The sequence below is a fragment of the Salmo salar genome, chromosome 24 (genome assembly GCF_965601325.2).
Source record: "Salmo salar chromosome 24, fSalSal1, whole genome shotgun sequence".
In the NCBI taxonomy this organism is placed as follows: Eukaryota; Metazoa; Chordata; class Actinopteri; order Salmoniformes; family Salmonidae; genus Salmo; species Salmo salar.
The window spans coordinates 35,309,248-35,318,044 of NC_138314.1; positions in this window are offsets into that span (position 1 = coordinate 35,309,248).

Sequence of the window (8,797 nt, forward strand, 5' to 3'; positions counted from 1 at the left end):
CCTTCCAATAATCCATGACCCTCATTCTGCAGTGGGTGTTATGTTGTGTATTTTTATGAATCCATTTCTGTCTAAGTGTTAGACAGTAACTAACTCTTACCATATCAAAGGAGTATGTCCCAAATGGCCATTCACTCCAAGCCTGTTCCCTGCAGTTACAGGTCAGTGCTCTACAATGCAACATGTTATGGGACAAATGGATTCCTTGACAGCCAATTAGACCTTTGATCGAGCAGAAGGGGACTCTTAGAACCTTTTACTCCTGGGTGCCTGTTGCCATAGCATTGACACAATGAGTTCCATTACAGCCTTGACTCCATATGATAGGCTGTCAGATAATAGATAGAGATACTATAGAAAGGCAACTAATTATTGGGGTTGAAATGACAGGGGAAAATGTGTCTGGAGGGGAATGATTTGGACAGGCACTGGTGTTTCCTAGCAATTGTGGACCAAACATGTTAACATGCCATGCTAACGAGGGAGCACAACCAAAGCCCGGTCTTGTGTAAATTAGACAAAGCAAGTCAACTATTTTGCCAACTCTGATTGCTAATTAGAGGGTGTTGACATGTTTTGATTTGGTCTGCGTCACAATCCATTGCATTAGCAGAACAGACAGATTGAAGAGATCATTCCACTATGATGAAAATAATAACCCACTGGGCAGACACTGGTTGAATCAACATAGTTTCCACATAATTTCAACAAAATTACATTGAACCAATGTCGAATAGACGTTGAATTGACGTCTGTGCCAAGTGGGAAGATATTATTACAACCCCTTAGAACACAGTTGCACTAGCCAAAGGTACAACGCTTTCAAAGTGTGTAGACCAAGTTTGACACAGAACAATTACTAGTAAAATGTAACAACTTCAGGCTTACAGAGAGCAGTGTCTGTGTATCCTCAACTCCTGACAGAAGCCTTAATTAAATGACACTAAAGTAGCTCACAGAGTGTTATACAGGATAGGATGTTTTATTAGTGCCATCCAATCACATTTTCCATTTTAAGACAAGCCTATTGAAGTTTTACAGGCGGGACTATCAGTAACTTTATCCTCTTTGAAACAGTGTTTCATCTTCCACTGGTCCTCCCACCATCCACATTGTTTCAATTGTATCTGTGTGTGTTTCTCTGCAGGGTGGTGTTGGGTTTAGTAGGTCAGCCTACCTGATCTATAGTTGCTTAGTGAAAGTGGGGCAGGGCGATGGCCAATATGTACATGGGCACCTAATGTAAGATGCTTTTAACAAGGATGGCCTCTCAGACAAACTCTTGCTGGGGTTTCTGCTCGATTCACCTTCAGACATCTTAGGCCCATGGAGTTGGATAGAGGGCACATCTTTGCATCTTGCCATTATGGCTTCTTTGACAGCATGGGCAGCGCCATTGAGGGCTATCTGAATTTTAAAGTACTCAATTTATTGTTCTTGTACTTCGAGTCTATGGACAGTCAGTAAACAGACTGAAAGGGTGCATACTACCACCTGAAGTCCGTTGTCTGAACAGGCAACAAAGCCAAGGTTGTTGATTTACTGCCACCTGCCGTTATGGAATGTTTTCTCAGGACTCAGGAGCACATTCATTGTCTGACCTCTCCTGCTGAGATCCTGGATGTCCCGCCCAATTGACTACTTTAAAATGGTGAAAGTCTTCAATGGTGCTGTGCATGCAAAAACAGGCTTTATGTCAAGAGCACCCTATTGAATTCCATGCTCATTACACGTTGCATTGATTGTTTTTGCGACATTGCTTTTGTCGAATAAACCTGGGTCCATGGAAACTTGCTTTGTGATGCGTTCTGTATAATGACACAGAAAATAAGTAATCTTGTGTAAATTACCTCACTGCCAGTGCTCAAAGTTTCTGTCTCCCTTCCAGGAGGCCTGAAGAGTGTTTCCACTCAGGCACTTGAGATAGACGCCCGAGTCCAGCAGGCAGGGTTCCAAACATGAGCTTGGAGAAAGCTGCTGGAGTAAGTCAGATCAAGGGATTTCTGTCCTTCTTCCCTTTCTTGCCTCATCCGTCAGACCTTCTATACTGTATAAACAATGTCAGCTCAGGGAACAACACAACATGCTCAATCATATGCTCACTCAACTTGCTCACTCATATGCCTGAGTGGAGCCAGCTGATCGAGGATAACAACCATCTCCATTTAGATACTCTTTGACTTTCTCTTCAGGTTCTTCCCACCAGTGGTGGAAAAAGTATCAAATTGTCATACTTGAGTAAAAGTAGATACCTTTATAGAAAATGACTCAAGTAAAAGTGAAAGTCACCCAGTGTCAGGCGGTGGGTGTAGCTGGTGCATGAAGTTAGGCGCAGGAGTGCAGAGATGAGTGAACAACGCACTTTACTTAGGAAATAGCACACAGTAAACATAACAATGTGTGAATAATAACGGTTGTCACAAAACACGGGTGAAAACAGCAGCTGGAAAAAAACAGCTGGAAACGTACCGACCTGAACAATAAACAATCACACACAAAGATATGGGGGAAACAGAGGGTTAAATACATGGCCAGTAATAGGGAAATGAAAACCAGGTGTGTGGGAAACAAAGACAAAACCAATGGAAAATGAAAAGTGGATCGACGATGGGTAGAAGACCGGCGACGTCGATCGCCGAGCGCTGCCCGAACAAGGAGAGGAACCGACTTCGGCGGAAGTCGTGACACCCAGTAAATTACTACTTGAGTAAAAGTCTAAAAGTATTTGGTTTAAAATATCAAGCTGAAGTTGAAAGTTTACACACATCTTAGCCAAATATATTTAAACTCAGTTTCACAATTCCTGACATTTAATCCTAATAATAATTCCTTGTCTTAGGTGAGTTAGGATCACCACTTTATTTTAAGTGGGTCAGAAGTTTACATACACTCAATTAGTATTTGGTAGCATTGCCTTAAAATTGCTTACCTTTGGTCAAACGTTTCGGGTAGCCTTCCGCAAGCTTCCCACAATAAGTTGGGTGAATTTTGGCCCATTCCTCCTGACAGAGCTGGTGAAACTGAGTCAGGTTTGTAGGACCCTTGCTCGCACACGCTTTTTCAGTTCAGCCCACAAATCTTCTATAGGATCGAGGTCAGGGCTTTGTGATGGCCACTCCAATACCTTGACTTGTTGTACTTTAGCCATTTTGCTACAACTTTGGAAGTATGCTTGGGGTCATTGTCCATTTGGAAGACCCATTTGAGACTAATCTTTAACTTCCTGACTGATGTCTTGAGATGTTGCTTCAATATATCCACATAATTTTCCTTTCTCATGATGCCATCTATTTTGTGAAGTGCACCTGCTCCTGCAGCTAAACACCCCCACAACATGATGCTGCCACCCCGTGCTTCACGGTTGGGATGGTGTTCTTCGGCTTGCAAGCCTCCCCCTTTTTCCTCCAAACAGAACGATGGTCATTATGGCCAAACAGTTCTATTTTTGTTTCATCAGACCAGAGGACATTTCTCCAAAAAGTACAATCTTTGTCCCCATGTGCAGTTGCAAACCGTAGTCTGGCATTTTTTATGGCGGTTTTGGAGCAGTGGCTTCTTCCTTGCTGAGCGGCCTTTCAGGTTATGTCAATATAGGACTCGTTTTACTGTGGATATAGACATTTTTGTACCCGTTTCCTCCAGCATCTTCACAAGGTCCTTTGCTGTTGTTCTGGGATTGATTTGCACTTTTCACAACAAAGTACATTCACCTCTAGGAGACAGAACGCTTCTCATTCCTGAGCAGTATGATGGCTGCGTGGTCTCATGGTGTTTATACTTGCGTACTATTGTTTGAACAGGTGAACGTGGTACCTTCAGGCGTTTGGAAATTGCTCACAAGGATGAACCAGACTTGTGGAGGCCTACAATTCTTTTTCTGAGATCTTGGCTGATTTCTTTTGATTTTCCCATGATGTCAAGCAAAGAGGCACTGAGTTTGAAGGTAGGCCTTGAAATACATCCACAGCTACACCTCCAATTGACTGAAATGATGTCAATTAGCCTATCAGAAGCTTCTAAAGCCATGACATAATTTTCTGGAATTTTCCAAGCTGTTTAAAGGCACAGTCAACTTAGTGCATGTAAACTTCTGACCCACTGGATTTGTGATACAGTGAATTATAAGTGAAATAATCTGTCTGTAAACAATTGTTGGAGAAATTACTTGTGTCATGCACAAATTAGATGTCCTAACCGACTTGCCAAAACTATAGTTTGTTAACCTCTCTAGGCTAGGCGGGACGAATTCGTCCCACCTACGTAACAGCCACTGCTATCCTGTGGCGCGATTTTCAAAACCTTAAAAATCCTATTACTTCAATTTCTCAAACATATGACTATTTTACAGCCATTTAAAGACAAGACTCTCGTTAATCTAACCACACTGTCCGATTTCAAAAAGGCTTTACAACGAAAGCAAAACATTAGATTATGTCAGCAGAGTACCAAGCCAGAAATAATCAGACACCCATTTTTCAAGCCAGCATATAATGTCACCAAAACCCAGAAGACAGCTAAATGCAGCACTCACCTTTGATGATCTTCATCAGATGACAACCCTAGGACATTATGTTATACAATACATGCATGTTTTGTTCAATCAAGTTCATATTTATATCAAAAACCAGCTTTTTACATTAGCATGTGACGTTCAGAACTAGCATACTTCCGGGGAATACGCTAACATTTTACTAAATTACTCACGATAAACGTTCACAAAAAGCATAACAATTATTTTAAGAATTATAGATACAGACCTCCTCTATGCACTCGATATGTCCGATTTTAAAATAGCTTTTTGGTGAAAGCACATTTTGCAATATTCTAAGTACATAGCCCAGGCATCACGGGCTCGCTATTTAGACACCCGCCAAGTTTAGCACTCACCATAATCATATTTACTATTATAAAAGTTTGATTACCTTTTGTTGTCTTCGTCAGAATACACACCCAGGACTGCTACTTCAATAACAAATGTTGGTTTGGTCCAAAATAATCCATCGTTATATCCGAATAGCGGCGTTTTGTTCGTGCGTTCCAGACACTATCCGAAATAGTAAAGAAGTGTCGCGCGCATGGCGCAATTCGTGACAATAAAATTCGAAGTATTCCATTACCGTACTTCGAAGCATGTCAACCGCTGTTTAAAATCAATTTTTACGACATTTTTCTCGTAGAAAAGCGATAATATTCCGACAGGGAATCTCCTTTTCGGCAAACAGAGGAAAAAATCCCAAAGGCGGGGGCGGTCGGGGTCACGCGCATAAGCCAGTGTCCCTTGATCGGCCACTTGAGAAAGGCGATAATGTGTTTCAGCCTGGGGCTGGAATGACGACATTCTGTTTTTTCCCGGGCTCTGAGAGCCTATGGAAGACGTGGGAAGTGTCACGTTAGAGCAGAGATCCTTAGTAAATGATAGAGATGGAAAACAAGTTCAAGAAATGGTCAGACAGGCCACTTCCTGTAAAGGAATCTCTCAGGTTTTGACCTGCCATTTGAGTTCTGTTATACTCACAGACACCATTCAAACAGTTTTAGAAAATTTAGGGTGTTTTCTATCCATATGTAATAAGTATATGCATATTCTAGTTACTGGGTAGGAGTGGTAACCAGATTAAATCGGGTATGTTTTTTATCCAGCCGTGTCAATACTGCCCCCTAGCCCTAACAGGCTAACAAGAAATTTGTGGAATGGTTGAAAAACGATTTTTAATGACACCAACCTAAGTGTATGTCAACTTCTGACTTATTTAAGTATCAAAAGTAAATGTAATTGCTAAAATTTACTTAAGTATCAAAAGTAAAAGTATAAATCATTTCAAATTGCTTATATTAAGCAAGCCAAAGGCATCATTTTATTTAGATTTTTTATCTATTTTTCCTTGCCACTGTGCTTCTACACCTGCATTGCTTTCTGTTTGGGGTTTTAGGCTGGATTTCTGTACAGCACTTTGTGAAGGGCTTCATAAATAAATGTGATTGATTGATTTACAGATAGCCAGGGGCACATTCCAATACTCAGACATAATTAGCAAATGTGTGTTTCATGAATCTGCCAGATCATAGGCAGTTGGGATGACCAGATATGTTCTCTTGATAAGTACTTTTGGGTGTCAGGGGAAATTTATGGACTAAAAAGTACATACTTTTCTTTGGGAATGTAATGAAGTAAAAGTAGTCAAAAATATGAATATTAAAGTAAAGTACAGATACCACAAAAAATTACTTAAGTAATACTTTAAAGTACTTTACACCACTGCTTCTCACTGGACCATCAGTATAATAAGTAAGTCATTTATTTAAACATTTGTTACCATTTATATCAGGGATGGGTAACTTTGATGGTGGTGGGGGCCACAAAAAATCTGAACTCTTCATGAGGGGCTGCAGTGGCTCGCAGGTCTGTGTACGCGCATACCCACACACGGCCTAGCCTTTTGGGGGCCCTAAGTGACATTTTGTTGCGAGCAAAACATTTGAGGGGCTCGGCAATTCTACACATGTACAATGGGATGTAGAGAAAATGTTTCAGTTTTAAAGCAAGTTTGCTGCAATTCTACAAGTTTTGCCATGGGACAGAGAGAAGACTTCGCAATTGTATAACTAACTTCATTTTGCCATAGATTGGAGAGAAATGTTTGCAGTTTTGAATATGATATCTGAGTGACAGTGACGAACAAAATCAATGGGGGACCCCACAGTCGGTAATTTAGCCATGATTACTACACGTTTTAGATGGCTGGCTAGACTAATTTACCAGTCTAAACATTTCGAGATGACACAGGCTAATTGAGTGAATGTCAGTGACTGATATAACAAGTGAAATTTCGAAATTTCACCTGGTGTATTCTACTATTCTAACTCTCAACATTAAGTGGAGAACCTCGACTGAGTCCCCCCCCCCCCCCAAAAAAAGAAGTTGATTTAGATATTGGCGTAGGGGGAGGAGAGAGAGAGAGAGAGAGAGAGAGAGAGGAGCACAGGTCTCTAAGGACACTTGCCCCATGACTGCTCTCCACACTTTCTTCTACTCCATCCAAGTCCCCTTTTTCTTCGAGCTTTCACAGAACAAGGTCACTTCAGTCCAGGCTTTTCTTCTTGGAAGCAAAACAATGGTCCCTTTCACACAGCGCATATTGATCAATAATCTCACAGAAACATAATACCACAAGCTACGTGCTATGCTGATATTCAGTGAAATGTTAACTGATTTGACTGGTCATGGTATAATTTATTGACATAAATGTAATTAGACAATCACATACAGTACCAGTTAAAAGTTTGGACACACCTACTCATTCAAGGGTTTTTCTTATTTTTATTTTTTTACTATTTTCTACATTGTAGAATAATAGTGAAGACATCAAAACTATGAAATAACACATACGGAATCATGTAGTAACCAAAAAAGTGTTAATAAACAAATCAAAATATATTTTATATTTGAGATTTTTCAAAGTAGCCACTCTTTGCCTTGATGACAGCTTTACACACTCTTGGTACATTGTTGTCTTTTGGGGGGGTTTGTTTGGCAATTAAAGCATTCAATAGGGTATTTATCTAAAGAACAGTACATTTACATGTAGGAAATGCTTGTTTATGTCACTAGACATAATGACAAAAGATTATTGTAAGTATCTTAGAGAAATGTATAAAGCTGGTTGTTTGGATGCTGATTGGTCAAGCAGCGTTCCAAGTCTATTGGCCTTTACAGGCACGTCACTATGCCTGTAAAAATTGTCATTGCGTCTCAAGAATATAATGGTCATGTTGCTGTCCAAATCATCTATTGTATTTTTCTCAACTTACACATTATTTCCCCTTGCTTCCACGCTAGCGTTTGGTACAGCATGGGCTAATATAACAAATTAGCCTCACTATCTGCCTGTCCGACCTCAGAAACATTGTTTCACTTTAGAATTTCGATAAGCCTCGCTATCTGCCTTTCCTACCTCAGAAACATTGTTTCACTTGGGAATTTCGATCTCTGTACCATACATGGACAGTGAATGTGTCCATACAAAAGAGGGCTTGCTGTTGACGTACAACGCATCCTGGAGGCCATGTTGGAAGACCACCGCATTAATTCTTCTGACAACAACAGCCAAGTAGCTACCCTTGAGTTTCAAGTTTTAGGGAAGTAATTTCTTCACCATAAAAATGCCCCTTTATAACAAAGGATTGCATGCCTCTAGCATCGCATTTGCAGACTATTGTAAGCCTACTATTCCTAATGTGATGAGTAGATTGGATGGTGATAATTTAGGCTATTAATAATCGCGTAGTGGCATAGGTTTATAGGCTATATCAGAGATGCTTCTTTCCTTTGCACAGGAAAATGTGGTATTTGATTAAAAAAATACATGCAATTCAATTTCCATTTATATGACTGGAGACATTAGCAGGAACTTTTTTAATACAATGGTAGTCTTGGCCTACTCTACTGACACTGACAACAGATCAATAAAAATTACCACGCCTTGAAGCAACCATGTAATTTAGGCCGAAAAGGGGTCCTGGCTCAAAGGGATCCAGCTTTTGTCAAATTATTGTAAAAAGTAATATTTGGGGATTTTAGCTAACACTAACTTTTTTCCTAACCTAAACTTAATTCTCCTAAACTGCTGCGTAAAATCTCCTAATATGCTATGAAATAGCCCTCCGTAAGGCAATCAAACAGGCAAAACGTCAGTATAGCGACAAAGTGGAGTCGCAATTCACAAGACATATGTGGCAGGGTCTACAGACAATCCCGGACTACAAAGGAAAAACCAGCCATGTCGCGGACACTGACGTC